The 19,256-nt window shown below is 41.3% G+C and overlaps 1 protein-coding gene across 3 annotated transcripts in view; it reads right to left on the bottom strand.

Moving 5' to 3' along the window:
- LIFR (LIF receptor subunit alpha) overlaps positions 1-13,111 on the bottom strand; it is a 51,614-nt gene extending 38,503 nt beyond the window's left edge. For 2 of the 3 annotated variants that reach the window (XM_082300984.1, XM_082300986.1), the window contains exon 1: positions 12,529-12,757. The gene's annotated coding sequence lies outside the window, so the exon portion shown is untranslated. Of the gene's footprint in view, positions 1-12,528; positions 12,758-12,988 lie in introns of those variants that run through there. The other variant, XM_082300985.1, reaches the window with a different exon arrangement.
- Between the last annotated feature and the right edge of the window lie 6,145 nt (positions 13,112-19,256).

Raw genomic sequence — 19,256 nt, 5'->3', positions numbered from 1 at the left:
TCACTCCTGATTTTGGAAACCCTTGCCATATCAATTAGTCATCGAGTACATGTTTAAATACAAGCACACCAATGACTACTAGGAGCACAACACTGCTCTCCAGATGGTAACAACAAAAAACAAACTCTTCTGAGAAACACAGTGAACCCAAATACAATCAAAAATAGACTAAATATGTTCTGGGATATTTGCAAGCCTGTTCATGATTTATTGTTGTTACATATTAAGACAATATTATTATGGATTACCCCTAGGCCTTATTAGACATCAGAAAAGGCATGCTAGAGAGGTTTGAATTGCAGTCCAGTAAAGGTTGACTTCACTCTGCAGCCATTTTCCAACAGCAGAGTTTCACCAAGTTTGTAAGGACACAGTATGCTGAGATCTCACCTCCTCCTCCTGACTGAAGTGAACCTGAGCAGTGTGTTCAAAGGTTACCGCAGGGGTGAGAGGACAGACAACACATTATCAGATAAGCCCAGCTTCCTTAGGAAGTCAGCTCAAATTAACAAGCACAGATTCTTCTGCCATAGAGGTGCAGATGGAAAACACCTAATCATCTGAACAAAGAACAAAGCAAAGGGGTGAAGGTTAAGGGACACTACTGGCCAAAAGAGAATTTTTGATCTTCTAGGTTATTATGCTGTGCAGGAGAAGGAAACAACTCAGAGTCACTTGCACACTTCTGTTTTAACCCATTCAAAATTTTTCTTGATACTTACTACAGCTGGAAAATTAATATTGTATGGAGATGAAGGATGTACTTGTATAAATCTGATTCGGCTACACACATTTCCTGATATGCTTGAATTTGGTGACATCACAATCAACACACTTCCTTGAATTCTTGTGCTTTGCAATGCAGCATGGAACAAGCACAGTGAGCAAAGGCACACAAGTCTGATTACTAAAAAATACTTCTTATCATGACTCCAATGGCTACCCACTATGCCTTTTCAATACTTAATACAGATGCAAAGCATAGAAAAAAAGGCAGCCTCTTTTTTTTTTGCAGTAGATAAACCAAGGATCCAATGAAAACACACGGAGAAGGTTTCCCCCATCTCCAGTACTGATTGCATTTTACTGAACATAACTGAAAGAAAACATAATCCAATTATTCCAAAGCACATTTCAGTTTTGGAGGATACTGTTAGCCACGGTATAGTTCTCAAGACAGCATGTCTTCAGAGGAAAATGCCATTTGCCCACATTGTCAACTGCATTTTACTCAATGTCAGGTTCAAGAGCCAGACCACATCACTCAGACTTTACAAAGACTACAGAATAAAACTGCTGTTCCTTAGAAGAGTCATAATTTTGTCTCTGCCGGTTCTCTTCAGCTCATACTTCCTTATGAACTCAGAAACATTAAAGAAGCTGACCTTATTAATGAAAGAGTTTATTTTCCTTAATCTGGAAATGTCCAAAAACTTATTTTGAACTATATGACCTCTAATCTTCTTTCCAACACAGGAAAAGGCTAATTAGTTTTATAAGAGAACACTGATAATTACTGAAGCAATTCCAAGTGTGTTTTTTTTAAAAACCAGCAACGACCCAAGGGCTGGGATCCTTCATTGTTTACAACGAAACCTGTGGTATTTGAATTATTTTTAAGGTACGATGAACCAAATCCAAAGAAAGTCTCTCTTCATATTTACAAGGAGCATATAAATAGATCAAAGGCTGAAATGTGGCTTTCACATTAAATAATATATTGAGAATAAAGAGCAACAGTTATGTGATATCCTTTTAGAGTGAATGTAAGGAATGAGAGTCACTTACGAGAAATAAATTGATTTTTTTTACTAATCAAGGAAACGGGCAATTCCTGAAACTATAGATCTATATTTTCTGACAAATTCCTGTTGTACTAATCTTTATTGAGACTAAAAGCTCTCACTCCCTGTTGTAGTTCCACTCTTAATAAGTAGCTGACAGATCATATGAAGACATACTGAAGGATGTTATCATGTATGAACACCCTTCCACTGGGGTGGGCAAACACTTTCCTGTCTGCTGTGCTCCCAAGTGGGCCCTCAATGCTGCCATTCCCCTTCCAATCTTGACAAAGGAGGAAGGTCTGCAATACAGTAGGACATTATCAGAACAAGTCAGTCCGTGTGTAATTACATAGCAGTTGTATTTCCTTTGTTTATTTCCTTCACATGCTGTTTTAGTTGTATATTTTTCCCCCCTGGACTTTTTCACTTACACATATATACATGCACATCCCTCCTTTTAAGGTGGCAAAGTGTGGGAATTAAGTACTCAGAAATACAAATACTGACTTCTACAGTTGATATACTTCAGAGCTGGTCTCTTTCCTAATCAAATCTCATAGACACAGGCTATAAGAAATTAATATTAACCATGCACTTCATGCATGTACATGGACTCACTCTCATGCCTGTTTATGATACTCCCTCATTCTCTTGCTGCTTCATTCTCACAGCTTCCACTGGAGCCAAGGACCCAAAAGACATGCAGGCACACTAATCTAGCTGTCTGAGGGCAACTACTCCTCCTTTTCTGCTCTGCTCCTCTCACAGAGATCCCTGCAAAGGGTTTATGGTCTACTTGTAGACCTTGTAGCAGCACAGCAAACCAGTGTCTCAATATAAACTGACTCTTTCATGTCATCCTTTCTACCCATCTAATAGACTTTGATGCTTCCAGGAAACAGACAGCCTCACCTCAGTTTTAGTGTGTTCCTTCATGTTATCCCCTCTACAAACGTGCAACACTTCCTTAAATGTATTGCCCTAACTGAAACAAATCACTTATTGCAACACCAAAGGCACAAGATGTAGTTGTTTTACAATTAAATTAACACCCAGCTTTCCCTTCCAAATAATTTAGACTGATCATTCAGTTTAGGCAGCACATTGTCTAAAAAGAAAACAAAGATGCGAAAAATTCCTAAGTTTTTTCAGAATAATCTAAATGAGAAGTTTGTATTTTGTCTGTTGGATGGGTTTTTCTATCTTATAAAGTTCCTTTATTTTCCTTGATGTAAAAAAAACTATCAGCCCTTTAGGTGTTTCATGGAGCATCTCAGAATGGAAAATACTGCTATGAAAGTACTTTGCAGGGATGTTGTCCTGGTTTCAACAGGGATAAAATACTTAAGCAAACTCTGCACCATTAAGACAATGCTCAGCAAAAGAAACAAAGCAATGAAGATAGGAACATTTTTAAATAATACACACAATGGCTAGGATCCATGATATTTACTGCTGTAAAATAAAACAATGCTTTTCTGCAATTTCTTTTAGAAGCTAAGAAAAACAGAGAATTGAGTCCTTGTAAATAACCCACCAGCAAGTGCTGAGACAGCAGCATCTGCAAGGGTAATGATGCTGCACCTCATTTAAAACTGAAAGCAGCTCCTACAAGATTGAGACTGCTACTAATAGGACATAGACTGAGTCAGTTCCACAAGTCTCTTCTGACATGATTCATGCTTAGAATAAGAAACAAAACAGAAATTTTTAAGGCCACATCTCACATCTTCACATCACTTTCACATGACCATCATTACAGCATCTGTAACTTGCATCTGCCTCTTCTCCCTCAATCCTCCTTTGAAAGTGAGATTTACCTCCTGAAGTTCTCTTTTTTTTTTTTTTTCTGAAGAGTGACTATAAAAAAGGGCTGAGGAGAGGAAAAAACAACCTTGGATTTTACACACACAAGTCATTCCAACTTTTCTATCTCTGCTTAACAGGATTCTTCCTTCCTGCTATTATTAGTAAATCGCACATCTTACTTCTCTCAGTATTGAGCTGGCAGATAAAGCACAAAAGAAGAAGGATTTCTTACTTATTAGCTTCTGACACCAATAAATTCTGTATACCTACACAGTGGAATGAAAAACCTCTTCCTGTGGAAGGCAGTTCATCACATTTTTCATGCATTGCTGCTGATATGTTTAACTTTTTTGTTTCACAAGTCAGCAATGAAGCAGCTATTGTTTCCAAAGTGCTGAGCAAGTGCTCTAGACTGCGGGAGAGAGAGACGTGTGACAATTCTCAATGGTCTTTCTGGTGGCTGCCCAGACATGGGGGAGAGAAGGCAGGGGCAAGGGGAACCTGAAGAGCTGGAGAACTGGAGAACTAAAATCTGGGTGTAGTTACATGAATCACATTCTGTTTCAGTTTATTTCTAGTTTCTATTCCAGTATTCTATTCCTTAGGAAAAGTTCTGCTCTTCATGCATCTAATCAGGTCTATCCAGACACACAGCACATGATGCATGAGGCTAAGCACATCCTTACAAGTTCACCTTTCTAAACCCAGAAACTGGCTGAACTTTTAATTTTATGGTATGAAACACCAACACATGGCTTTTTCTTCCTCGTTTGAAATATTCTTCTACAAAAGCCTGTGCCAATCTCACCACGAAGCAAGTCATTAGAACTCACAAAGCATTATACAAATAACACCATCTCAAACATCTTTGAAGAGTACTCTGCTTTTCCCATTTCTGCAACTTCCCATACTATTCACAGAATCTGCACATCTGCACATCACTATAAAAGCAAAACATATTTAGATGCCAATGCAGATGCCTCAAGGATATAAGTATTTGACTTTAGAATAGTATATACAGAAAATATTTGCAAGGCACAGTAGAAGAGCTTAAAAAGATCACATATATGTGTAGGTATTAAGAATGCAAGTGACAAATACCGTATTTTGTCCAAATAAGAAAATTTTAAAAACTAAAACCAAACCAAAACAACTGACCATCATTAAAGATGACAAAAATTAATGGTCATTGCTTCAAAAGAAGAGATCAAATGGAGACAATTTTTACCAACACTTGTTAAATTCTTAATGTGATCGGCTAATCAAAAATCTGGGTTTAGATTGCAGGACCTTATTCATCTTAGTTCTCAGGTCTCATGAAACAAGCAGCTAAATGCTATCAGAGATCACCTGTGTCCTCTGATGAGAGAGCATTTCACAGCCGAGGAGAGCTGCTCATGACTAACTCACTGCAGATTTATGCAAGATAATAAGCCTCAGGAACCACATACATACACATATTGCTCTGGAATTTGCAAACACATAAAGTATATGACTAATTCTAACTTATGAATGAAGGTACGCTCAAACTTATATTTGCACTGTTGGCAGGAGCCCAACTACATGAGCTCTTTCCTTAGTCTTCAGTACTGGAGAGGTGATCACTGAACAGGGCAGTCACATGAGGCACCTGAAGTTGAAGGAGTCATATATAAACCATTGCTAAGAATGCTACACTTGAGGATCACTCAGAAAAGATGTGGAATTATAACTATACATTCTATGTTTGAGTGTGTGGAGAGGAAAATTAACACTATTTTGCTGAAAGCCTGTTAGTGACCTAATTCTACGGCAGCTATTGTAATGCTGAGTGCTTGCTCCCATTTCTGCCTGCAGTAATCACTGCCCAAATTCCAGCCCAGAGCTACCTACACTGATTAACAACCATGCATACACCAGGGCAAAAGGATAGCAGACAAGAATCTAACGTTTTCAATGATACATTCTTTGCATATTAACACCAGCTGCAGTGCTCATTAGTTGAAATATGAAGAAGAAACTGGAAAACATTCAATTTTCAAAGTATCAGTTATCACAGCTCAAGCAAATAAATACAAAAAAGATACTGAAAATTAAAGTTGTAACAACTTTTTCTGTATGGATCAGGCTATCTTACAAAAGCCCTTGATCCAACAGCACAAGAGAAAAACTAGCCATTCGTTAGCAGTGGAAATGGTTTCATCCAGTACAAAGTCGATTTATACTCAGGATCAAGTTATTACTTCGAGCAGTTTGGGTCTGTTGTTGCAAAGGCTAAAACAATGCAACCATTTAGTTCAGAGAGGTTACTTGGTGACAGTTCTCAATTACCTACACAGAGAAAGGATTTAAACTTAACCCACTATGTTAAGACATGAGAGGAAATGCCATGTAGTAGACCTCCATTGAAAAGTGAATGTTGTGAGAAGTAAAACTAATTAAGTATTAGCAAAGCTTTTCAAGGGAGGAGTGAACTGACTGAAATAAAAAATAAGATTGGATCTATTATCAAGAAATTCTAAATATGGGTTCAATGCAAGTCTTCCTATATTAAAGCCTTTAGTTCACATTACTCCAATGTCAGACCAGATTAGCACAAATCATGCACAGATCTCACTTTAATAAGGATTTTAATGCTGAAGGAAGACAATATACAGGAGACAAAATACAAACTTTGAGGTAAGATTTAAAATAAGGATCATATAACATCTTGCTGGATTTACATCCAGACTGATTCCGTCATTTGAAACACGAGGCAACATTTGGTCAAAAATTTCCCATCATCTTGAAGAAAGAAACAGACCAACCACATTTAATTTGGAGAGGCTGTTCTATATTGGGAATTGTGACAATGTTGCTCTAGCAGATGAATTACGAGTTACGTGCCTTGAGATCTGTGCACTAAAGACTTCCCACAGCCATGACCTTTGGAAATGTGTGGAGAAGGAGGGGAAAAGGAAGAGGAACAGGTAAACTCCAGGGAACAGATATTATTATCCTCACAACCAGGAGAAGCCCTAAAAGGGTTTGACATTTATGTTCACCTCACACACACAGTACTTCAGTTTTTGTTGCACATAACTCAAGCCAACACTGAAGTCTACAATATAAATAAATCAGTTTTTCTTTTTTTTTTTTCTTTCATCTCCTCCCTTTTTTCTGCCTAGGATTAAACATTAGAAGCTTATCTCCTTGGTTTTAGCTCCAGAGTAGCTGTAAAAACCTCAGAGGTCAAACATCTCTTGCCGCAAGTGCTGAACTTGATCCAAAATACGAATTATTGTGAAAATTAGTTACAATTGGAATACTTATAACTTACATTCACCTTTGGGCTTCAGAATCTGCAGAAGCTCCTCCTATAATACTGACCATTTTAATTTTCTTCCTAAGTTCATTTGATTTAGGAAGCATTTTTGCCCTGCAGTAATATTAAAACCAATTATTTAAGAAAGATATTTTGAATCTCTGACCTCCCTGATTTTATACTTAAGAGAGGCCGTTAGACAACCCAGTTCAAGAAGGGCAAAACCATGATCTGCCATACAAACAGAGTTAAATCACATGATGAGCAACACTGCTGTCTTGGCACAAGAGCTTCTGGGTGACTGTGCTAAGTCCTGTTTGGAAAGGAGAACAGCTGCCAGGCGAAGGCAGATACCACCAAATAACCCCCAAAGGCAGACCTGCCCCATGCTGAACAGAGCCAAGACTCTTCTTCCACTTGTTCAAATTTTCCTCTCCTCTGGGTTCTCCAAGGCATGTGGGATTTGCAACTCTCAAACATGGAAGTAATTTGAAATGCAGCTAATAAAGGTAAAGAAAATATGAATATCAGATATTCTCAGACCACCCTGATGCACTGCAGTGTGGAGGTATCTTCACCCACAGCCTAAATGCTGCAGATGTGCTCACCTTCTCACTTTTTGAGACCACCCTAGACAATTTTGCAGTAAGTGGCCTGGGTTACCATCTGGCTCCAAAACAGCTTTTTCTGTGCTTCTATGTTCAAAGTGTTTGAAATGAAGAAAGAGCAATCTTTAAAGCTTTAGGCTGAAAGATGTGTGATGCCCAAGGGCACAATGTGGGGGGCATTCAAGGGCATCAAGCCAGCTAGGAGAGAGCTGGCTTGCTCTGCTCACCGCCCTAGCCAACCTTGCCATAGGCCATATCCACACCATCCAGAAAAAATGCTTAACTGTGCCTGAATTATGTACAGTCAACTGAGCCTGCATTTCCTCTTGGAGGGAAGTAGCTGATTTATTCAGGGAGCAAAAGTCGCTTAAGTTGATGGCTGAGGCCCAGAAGTAAAACATGGACTATTTCTGAGCCAGACTGACAGTGTAAACCACCCTCAACCACTCCTGTTACTTGTACTTTTATTATACCTTTAAGCAACTTGTGCAATAATGACAAAATTATGCAAGCATAAGAAGTATTCCAGCATACTTTTCAGTGTTTATCACCTAAAGAAAACACTCAAATACATTGCTTTATTTAAATTTCATGATTACTCACTACAAACTACCAAGCAACCTTGATATGAAACTATCGAGATTCAGTCAATATTATAAAGCTGTTACAAGTGCAGTTGTAGGTACAAAGCAAGCACAAAGGTATACCTCTATTTTTGGCATATATGTGTATTCCAAAAGAAAGTACTTTTGACTGATGATCAAAATGCAGTAAGCTATACTGGCAGGTAACACCAACATAACATTACTCATCGATACAGAACCATCCCCCTCCAAAACAAAACAAAACAAAAGAACACCCAAAAAAACCAAACTAAAAAACTCCAACCAAAAACTAAAAAAACACCTCATGTCATTTCCTAACCAGTTTTACTGTATCACTGAAACTGGCTGGCTGGGGAGAGAATGCTGCAACATAAAATCAACCTCAAGAAAACACTACTTTAACTACTTAAGGAAATTTCAGGAGTCTGAGGCTGGCTGAAAGGCTGTGCTTTTCGTTTTGCAGGAAACTGCTCCTGAATTGCTGGGTATGGATGAGAAAGGACATTGCTCCCTGACAACACATGGCCCAATAGAGGGGGGAGGTGGTCCTAAAACCAACCTGCCAACACAGCAGTCCATCCTCTGCTGTGCGCTGTGCTGAGGGTCTGATTTTTGGCAGGGTAGAAAGTGAGGCAGAAGGAGCAGGGAATTGCCACAATGCTGTCCTTGTTTCCATGACATGTGCTTTTATAACTTGTGCTCCCTGAGGTAAAAGGCACAATTTGGACTCAACAGCTGACAACTCAGCAGTTCTGTGGGATAAGGGAAAGCTGGTTCTGTTGTAGCAACAGTTGACCTCACTCCAGTGCCAGCTCCAGACTGTGCATGGAAAGGAGGGGGGACATATGCCCTTCAAAACCTTACACCCTGACCAACATTCATACCAATGGCTTAGAAGTTATTTTTAGCTTAAGCACTTTCTGCTTACAGTGAAACCTGCTACTAGGAGGGATTCCAAGAGACAGCAGCAGGGAAAGGCAGACAGCAGCGAAGTGGCAAAAAGCCCCTGTTGAGCTTCTGGTGCTTGCAGGAGTTCAAGGACCTTACAGACACACAGCAGGAGGGCTCCCACAGTCCATAAATGTAGGGACTGCAAATTTTCCAGAGGAAGGAGGATTGCAATGAGCAGCAAAAAAATGATGATGTGTATGAAAAACAGTCCCTGGATACATTTCTCAGGGAGAGATAAGAACTTCCAAAGATCATTTATTCTAATTAAAATCTGTTAGTTTGTAAGTCAGTAAGGATGGAAGGCAAAGAATAGAGGGAACTTCTTCGTGATAGATACCCTAGTTGTCCCTCAAGCCCTCAAAATGCAAGTCTGTTCATCTAGGTCTGTTTATCTAGGAATTTATATGGCCCTCATCATCGCCATGCTAATGACTCTGGAAGAAATCCATGCGATTCTGGCTGATGATCCCTGAAGACATTTAAGCACATATAAAACGCAGACTTCTGATGCTTCAACCTAAAGGAGACATGTTCCAAAATCCCACTTAGCTGCAAGTAAATATTAGAGAGGAAAAAAAAAAATAAAAGGAGAGGTGATGATAAATTTTGTAGGCATCAGCACGCACAGACACAGTGTGGTCTTTGACAGGGCCATACCACTTGCCTGATACTTAAACACTCAAGATTCACAAAGCAATTACTCCCTGCATGCATCTGCAGATAAAATGAGCACAAAACCAAAGAATTAGGTTCCAAAGAGAAAAGCAGTTGCTTTTGGTTAAAGATATAGGAGAAGAAAGCAGGAGGAGTGTTCCTTTTTCTGAGGCAACCCAGTCACTGCAGCACTTGCTGGGGTATCAGAAACATCTCTGACCACTGTCAGAGGTTACTCAAAGTGACAAATGAGTCAGGATGAAGACTCCTCCAGCTCTTCTGATGTTGGAATTTCTCTCTGAAGCTTAAGTAACCACTGACCCAGTGCAGAACTCATGTCCTTGTGAGAGGGGACTCACTGGAAGTGAGGGACCATGGTCTCCAGGTCTTGATCCCAAGGATTATTTTCCTCTTTACATTAAACTGTTTATGGAACAAAATGTATCAACCAGCTTTGGAGCATAGAGCACTTCTCAAGTCTTATCTAGAAACAATTTATTTTCTTATTTTTAGACAGAAATTTGATGCCTAATAGTCAAAAAGTAATCATAACCAAACCTCAGGGGAAAAGAAAAACATAATCCATCTGCATCAGCCTTGTGATATACTGCACTCTGCAAGATAGAGTCAGTATTTACAAACATCTAGGTTGTTTAAGACTGCCAGACACATTTTTCTAGAGGTTTCATCTTTCAGATGAAATTCTTGCTAACATATAAAGCTTAAATATATCCTCTTCATAAAGCACAATATTTGCTGTCAGACATTCACTGGATAAAGTAATCCAACATTCATACTCTAAGAGAGCTGTTTCTAATACACTTAGAGATTCTGTTCTAGCATTACCTATGGATGTTAATAAATTCAGGTATTTTTTTAACCTTTTCTAAAGCACTGAGCTGCACGACACTGAAATAGATGTGACCTTACAGCCACAGATTGTAACTCAACAAGCACTTGAAAATTAGAGCCCTATGAATACCTGCTAGAGTAGCAGCAGCAGCAGCTTTGCCACCTGTGAAAAAGTCTTCCTCTTTCAGAAGAGCATCTCCACCCATATGGCTGTTCCCATGTATTCCTGATTTGCCTTTGGCAAGAATGCCCTCACCTAAAGGTTAAGTCTCTCCCTTTCCTCAGCACACCTGTAAAGGGATTTTGCACAATCTAACCCACAGATAATGCTTGCCACTGGTTGCTCTAGGTGACTAAAGTGGCGTATTTGGAGAGTGCACAATGGAAACTGTTATCACTTAATAATGCTGATAAAAGTTTGAATAGGTGAAACAGCGATAAGATGAAAGGATGCAAAGACTTAGTAAACAGAAAGCAAACAAAAATCAGATTATCTACTGACTCCCTAAAAGTTATGTTCGAAACCAGCTCCAACTTCGTGATTTTTCAGCTTTCCTTTTGTGAACTTTTGCAACATTTTCCAGGGTAGATCACAGCCCTGCAGTCTACTGACACTAGACTGTCTTTTCTTAGCCCTCTCAGAAGTAATCTGCAGACCCATCTCCAGCTAATGGCCAGCAGCTCATGCTGAGAAATACCAATCAAGTACAGATATGGTGCTTGCTACTCATTCTGCGGATACACTCATGGCATTTGCTCCTGTCTCTTCCAAATCCTTCCCCTCATCAAAGATATTTTTTTGTTTTGACCTTGATTCACATTGTGGCCAAACGCAGGAGATTTCTATGTCTATTCTCACCTTTATGTACAGAAGTCAACAGAAATCAAAGCTTATCTTTATCACCAAAACCGTGCAGCATAAAACAGTTGATAAGCTAAGGATAAGCTAAGCACAGACTTTTTGCATATCAAGGCATTCATGCATTCTTCACTACATGATGTGCAAAGCTTTATATATAAAGCATGTGGGCACGGATGGATCTACACCAAAAAAAACATACCGTGTCAGCAGGCATTGCCACATGCTGATTTGAGAAGGAACATGGCATGACATAGAGTTTAATCTTTCCCACAGCTACTAAACCTGCTCAGTCTTATTAACAGTCTGGGTTCATGCTGTGGGGTTGAACTAAGGGTTTAGCAAGAATTTAAAGAATTCTTGAATAGTAAGGAAAAAAGACAGAATGGACTTCCAGGTGAGATGCCAAAGACGAGTCACACTGCCTTACTTAGGTAACAAGCTGAGTTTCAAATACAGCAGAAATCTACCCAATTCCCAGGCTTCCCTGAAAGAAATTTGACAGGGCATTGCCTTGATAATGGAATATAAATATTTGACTATTTTTGCAACGGTAATTGTCAAAAAGAATCAAAGTGACAATTCCTACACAACAGCTCACCATTGCAGTCTCCCCAGTATTAGATGGTTATAACGCCTATCTAGATCTCGCTCCCATTTATAGCAATCTTCCGAGGCATTCACCACCAAGGACAATTGAAAAACCAATAACCAATTCCTACCGAAGTAACACACAGCATGCCAGCACAAGCATACTCAATTCAAATTTACATGTTGAATTTTAACAAGGGAATAATGTTCTTTACAGAACTACCTCAAAGGCTTTGAGAGATCGTTTACAAATACGATATCTACACACATTACAAATTCAATTACTCAAAACAGACACAGCTGCTACTGTGCCAGAGTCCCTGTACAGCCAGTGCGCAGCGAGGCGCCCAGCATGTCTGGATATTCCCCAAACACAGAAGGGGCTCCGGAGTCCCTTCCTAAGGTCCATTTTTTCAAAAGGGTGTTACTTACTTAAAAATAAAATAAAATAAAATAAAATAAAATAAAATAAAATAAAATAAAATAAAATATATATCAAATCACAAAAAGAGGCATAAATAGTATTTACCCGCTGCTCAGTCCTTGAGCCAGCCAACCTGCCGGCCAGTAGAATGAGCTGTTGACAAAACACAGCCTCTATTTAAGTCGCAGACTCCGGGCAGCGGCAGAGAGGAGCCGCCGGTCTCCCCCCGCGCCCCCGAGGGAGGCTGCCGCGGTCTGCGCCCGCACCGGCTCCGACGGCCGCCGCCACCGCCACCGCCACCACCTGTCCCCAGCCCCGGCAGAGCCCCGAGCCGCACCACAGCGGTAAGGCAGGTGGGGGGGGGGGGGTCTCCGAAAATCCCCGCCGCCGCGCTGGGTCGCGGCGGGGCTGCCAGCCCCCCCCTCCGCCCCTCCCGGCCGGCACCTCCCCGGGGCGGGCAGAGCGAGGGAGGGATGAAGGGAACATCCATCATCGCGCCCCTCGAGCCGCCCCCTCCCAGGTGCGAGCGGCCGGGAGTGCGCGCCCGGCGCGGTCCCGCACTCACCCGGCGCCGCCCGGCCGTTCCCTGAGGGGGCCGCATGCCGCGGGTGCGCGGGCGGTGCGCGGCGCGGCCCAGCTCCGGCGGCAGCAGTGCGTAGCGCCGACAGGAAGGAGGGATGGAGACGCGGAGGGAGGGAGGGAGGGAAGGAGGCAAAGAGAGGGAGGGAGGGATGGAGGAGCAGGGCTGGCGGGCTGCCCGCGGGAGGAGCCTGCGCCGCGCACCGCCCGCCGTCGCCCCCGGCCCTGCCCCAGGCACCGCCGCCTCCCGCCGCCCGGCACGGCCCGGTTCGGCCCCGCTGCCTCAGCGCCGCTGCTGCCGGGCCGAAGCGGCCCGGGGTTGCGGGCTGACGGCGCCCTTGGCCGTGTGTTGGGGGCCCAGCTGCCGGGGACACTGCAGCACCGGCCGTGTGGCTGGGTCGCCAGCGGGCTGTGGCGAGTGTACTGCCGGGAGGGTGAAGGCGCGGATCTCATCTCACCCTTTCAGGTTTTCTCCGTGACACTTTCCTTCTTAGGAAAGTACCTTGAATGCTTCCAGCGCTGCCAGACCTCCAGGGTTGGACGTGGTGGGCCTGGCCCTACAGACCCAGGCGATTCTTGATTCATTTTATCTTTGTATTTGCCACTAGTTTTTGAGGTCTGGGACTTGACCTCCAGCATTTATTTGAAGCCACAACTGTTGCATGTCAGCCTCTCTTTTAAATTAAACTTGAAGTCTTCACAATCCCACAGTCTCAAGAGTCGGGCAATCAAAAATATGCCACGAGACCCATAAAATCAGAAGAGTTGGCAAGCTTGTGGCTCCTCTCTTGTGCCCCAGTCAACCACAGGAGTATGGGGAGAAAAAGTGAGTGCTAGATTTTCCTTGCATTTTTTTGCCTACATTTTCTTAGTGTGGTTTTCCAAGTTGCTGCAGATTGTTCATTTGTCTCAGAACCCAGATGACAGGGATCTGCAAATACTTTCATGGAAGTCCTGGGCCAAACTTGTGTCCCATGATGGCTAAGTAGATGATTTCAGGTCACCAAATACAGACTCTCCTGTCATCCTGTACATTGCCTGCATGGTCTAAGTGAACATAGGCTGTTCTGTACAGAAGAAATCTGCCACTGTTCTATCTCCTTTCCAGCATTTTTACTTTTGCAAACAGAACAGGAGCTTCAGTAGACCAGCAAGATGTATGTGAACCTTGTGATTTGGTCATGCATCAAGATACGACTTCAGATCTATTCTAGCTCAAGAACACACTTGACCTCAAGCCTTAAACTCTGTGGTACTTGTCTATGTGTTGGTCTGTGTCATCTCAAGAGGAAGGATTGAGTCTCCTTATACACCTACCATTCCTGGATTATTTTAGACCTGGTCTGAAGAGAAGCCATGGGCTATGACTCCCAAGCAGAACATTGATGCACGTTGAAACACAACTCCAAGGATGGACAGACTTTTAGACAAGACCCTATTAGGGATCTTCTATTTAGTAGGTTTAAGCAGGTGTCTTTCCAGCACATCAGTCATCCTTTCACAGTACCAAATCTCTCCCCACTGGAAAGGCTGCTGGACAGCTAATTCTGTGGTGAAGACTTCACTGCAGGTGCAAAGAGGTTTGGTATGTCAACTGCCTAAGAACATTTTCCCATTTAGTTCCCATTCTAGCCCAGATGCCCTTGTACCCTCTTTCCATGCAAAAGCAGCCAAATCAAAATGTAACTGGGAATACCCATAGCACCATAAGTTTTGAGGAGAAGGTGGACATTTCATTGTACACACCCTTTCAAGGGAAGACTGCCTCTGTCTTTGTTTCCAGACCTCATTTACTGGAGCCTGGTGCCTTCTCTAGAGTCTGCATCGAAGTTTCATGAGGCTGTAGCATGCACTTGTGCCATGGATGACAGACACACAAATGCAGGTTTCCATCCATGAAAATGAGACAAGAACTGTCTTTTCAAAGGCATTAAAAATGTTAAATTATACCACCTTCCTTTTCTGCAGCTCATGCTATTTCAACTTTAGTAAAGGCTCACAGGCATCTCACTTGTCAGAAAGCCCTGTACTATGTACATGGTACCATCAGTAGTGGCAGAAGATTTGGCAAATTTTCTAGATCACAAAACCAAGCAATAGTATTTTTTACTGTTTTCTCATTTTAATTAGCCAGGTAGCTTCCTTGTAGTTCACAGACATTTCATACAGGAAGTGTGTTTATTTGATTTTTTTTAAGCAGAAAAGTGTGATTGTAAAATTAGAAGAAGCTTGCAGGAGAAAACAGAGGTAGGAGTAGTTCCTGAAGTTATTTTAATGTTTTGATATTGTAATAATGGGTCCATTTTCAGTGGCTCGGTTGGAAGTTAAGAGACAGAAGTTTCTAGGTCTGGTGCAATTTACAAGTCTGTATAGGACAGGTTTCAAGATGATAAGACTACAGATGGTTGGTACCAGTTATCTCTTTTTTTATACAATGAAAAATGTTAATTTTAATATAAACATCCCATAGTTAAATGAGATAATGAGATAAATGAAATAATTACTCCACTACTTCTGATCTGCAGTAAGTATTCTATACACGCATCCAGTCTCAACATGATGTGTTCTCTGTAAAATATCGTACCTGCTATATTTTATTAGGAAATTTATCTGCATAGAGTACATACATGAAGGCCATTTGTTTTGTTTCCTGCCTTATCTCTGTTTCCAGAAAACTGAAGAGCGGATGCTGGAAAGTGCACTGTGTTTTTATATAAGTCAGTGTAGGATCTTGTCATTTATGTCAACAGCAACAGGGCTATGCCTTTCAACACTAATATTTTGGACATTGAGAGGGAGAGGTTTAAGTCTCTATGGAAAGTAGGCTAGCTTCAGTTTATCTTAGTCTATCTCAGTAATCTCTTAGTATTACTTAGAGAACAGCAGATCTGCTGTCTAGGTCAGAAAGAAGTTCTTGAGGCGTGTAATTCTAAATGAAAGTGAGAAGTCCAGCTAGGACATTTTCATTAATGAGAGTTTCCTGGAGCCATTTAGTCTTGTGTTTAAGGGTGTGTTGGTTATTTATGGCAGAGAAAAGGAACGGATGTGTTGATGTTCTGGAACTTTTCCTTTGTGCATTGTTTCCCATTTCACAGTTGTATTTGGCACCCACTTTCCTCCAGCCAATAAAGAATATTAAAGAACTTCCTCTGCTGAGAAGTTGCATGCACATTTTACAGACCATACAGTTTAACCAGAAGTTTGAAAGGTAGTACTTCTACCAGCATTTACAAAAGCCTGAAATTGCAAATATATAGTATTGCCAGCAAAGGTCTGTCAATGGTTGTTTTTATAGGCTATTTATTCCTGTTTTCTTTAAAACAAAATAATATAATACAACCAACAAAGCAAATTTGGGTCTGACTGAATGTGTTCTGGAAGGCCAATAACAAAACTCAGATTGGCTGTGATAAACACAGGAGTAACCTCTGCTCATGCCAAGAATAACCTCAAGTACTGGGGATAGCGTATGTATTTTTGTGCACTTACAATGCAACAGTTCTTTCCTACAAAGTCTCACTGGAAGCATCTCTTGTCAAGCTGACACAGAGCTTTTCTTGGAAGAGGACACTGACCCCAGAGAAATAAATTCTTGGTAATTAATAATTTTCAAATACAGGGAATTTTCTTGATCATTAAAGATCTATGCCTGTAAATCCAGGGACATGTTGGTAATATATTGCTAAAGGGCTTCAAAAAATTCCCTGGTCTCTCTTGTCTGCAGGAAAACCATGTAGTCCATTGTGGTTTTTGTGTTTGCAGGGAGAAGTAATGGAGGACTTTGATCTACTGACCTGCACTAACTTTGATAGTGCAGTGAATTTAAAAAGAAATTGGAAGAAAAACACTACTTGCCAAAACCAATTAAATTTAATGCACTCACATTCCTTTCACTGGGAAAAAAATATCTACCTCAGATGCCTGGGAAATACATGGGTGTTGAAATACTGGATTCACTGCCAGTAATAAGACCCTCATGGCTGGCAGTGAAAGTAAAATTTCTCGCACGCATTACAGAGGTGACAGGAGATGGATTACATTGCCACACATTGCCAAATGCCAAGATCTTTGTGTCTGACCAGGGTCATTTGTGTGTAGGACAGAGGATGAGGGTATGGACTGTTGAGTCCTCACTGAGTACCTTGAGTCCGTCTTCAGTGGCAGCTACAAACAATTCTTTTGAACAGGTCTTTTACATCTTCCTGAGTCAAGCAGCTGTGCAATGATCTTGCCTCAGACCGTTCCCTGCCTTACTCTACAGAGCCTTTGGAAAAGTTTCTGCCTGTCACTGTAGATGCTAAAAACGCTGGCAGAGAAATTTTCCCATTTTTACAGCTGCTTGTGAAAGTCTCCTTTCTCATGCAAGCTAGCTGAAAACGGTGTAGAGGGTTTTGTAAACCAAGACTGTATCTCACAGGTGCAAACTTGTTATGCACAGTCTTGTTTTCCACACTGAAGAAAATATTTTGAAATGGGTGTCGTAGCATTTAGCCAATCACTCTGGGAGGTGTATGGTCAAGCACCCAATAATGTTATACCACTCTTGTGAACAAAGCTATATAAATGAGTCGGTAATTAATTAAATAATTCCATTTATCCTCGACTTGGATTCTGTGTCGTTTTTCTCACCATCCCTGCGGACAGCAGCGACACATCACCGTATTTCCTCATTTTCACATCTTTATGGCTACTGTCTGCCTTCCTGTTGAGAAGACGTCATCTGAGCCCATGTTGTCAGAACACAGGGGGGTTTTTTTTTTTGGGGGGGGGGGGGGTGACAAGTAGCCTATGCTAAGGGAACCAAACTTTTGGTCTTGTGATCTTGATGTAATCAGCACACTCCTCACCATTCTTTGTTTTGACTACAGTTGTTCATGCCCATGTCTAGTAATGCTCATTCTTTCCACCCTTGCTCTAGTGTGGCCTCTGATGCTCCCATAAGCAGGCATTTCCATTTGTATTTCATTCAGCTAAGTTGTAATACCTCAGTTAAACATGTCTTCAGGGGCTACAGTGAACTGGTGCTTGAGAAGGGACTTGGTGCTGAAGTTCCCCTGCTATAACAATCTCCATGCTGTAACTAGTTAACAGCTGCAGGCCTGCTTTTTGATCTAAGCACTTGTGCCATCATGCAGGTGGTTATACTGGCAGTGTAAAGTACAGCATATGCTTAATCATCACGTTGGATGCATCATACAGTGAAATAGGACACCAAAAGGAATTCTTGGAAAGGAATAAAGCTAAATATATATTTTTGAAGAAACACCAACAAATGGTAACAATCTTGCTGATTGTGGAAGAGTTGGTGGAATCAGTCCTAGAACTAAGTGTGATTTATGGATATGAAATTGAAGAGGCATACTTTGTACAGTAGTGGAAAGGCCTAATTACATCACAAAAAAGAGGATTTATGAGAGTCAGAAGCAATTTAGATTTGTAATAGCCAGAGAAGCATGGAAATCTGAAAATAAAAGATATCAAGAACATCTCAGACATTCATATGCTCATAATTTTACAAGGCCTTTCACTGGCTCCCTGACAGCAGCACATTCAAACATCCTATCATGTTCTGTGCAACTTTTAACTATGCTCCTTATTTCACAACTCTTTGTCACTGCTGTGTTGGCTCTATTTCCAATGCAGTGCCTTTCCTGTCAGTCACACTTTTCTGATCACCAATTTATCAGCTAGATATTGCCGTGCTTTATCCATTTCTAAGAGATCTCACTGAGAAATGCCCTCTGTACTACAAGGCTTAGTAAGTTGTTGCTTCAGATTTTCTGTGCATCAGTCCATGGCCTGAACATGTCTGATGAATATTGGATGAATTTGGAGTACTCTAAGCAGTTATGAACTTTAGATGCGCTCCAGAGCTGATCTCCACATCAACAGGAGCCATTCAACTAGAATTCATATAACTCAAGCTGAGCTGCCAGTTTCAGTGAATCCCAAATAAGTCGCTAGAATTTTCAAAATTCTCCTTGCACAAACCTTCCAGGCAGGAACACCCCCTACCCACACTAAACTGTATCCAGGGAAAGAAATATGACTTCTCCAGCACTATCCTTGGGCTGAGCTGTTAGCCCACTCACTGCTTGGAACCAAATTTGTATGCATCAGCATAGAAGTAGTGAGACAAAGACATCTCAACTAGAGAGGAGGTAGAGATATGTAACAAATACTTTTCAGGAGCACAGGAAGTTCTGTATTTACATGGTTCATAGCATTTCTCCTGTCAGTCTTTCCATGTCATT

Source organism: Coloeus monedula (assembly GCF_965178545.1).
Source record: "Coloeus monedula genome assembly, chromosome: Z".
In the NCBI taxonomy this organism is placed as follows: domain Eukaryota; kingdom Metazoa; phylum Chordata; class Aves; order Passeriformes; family Corvidae; genus Coloeus; species Coloeus monedula.
Note: the sequence above shows the minus strand (reverse complement) of the source record. Positions and strands in the feature narration are given on the sequence as shown.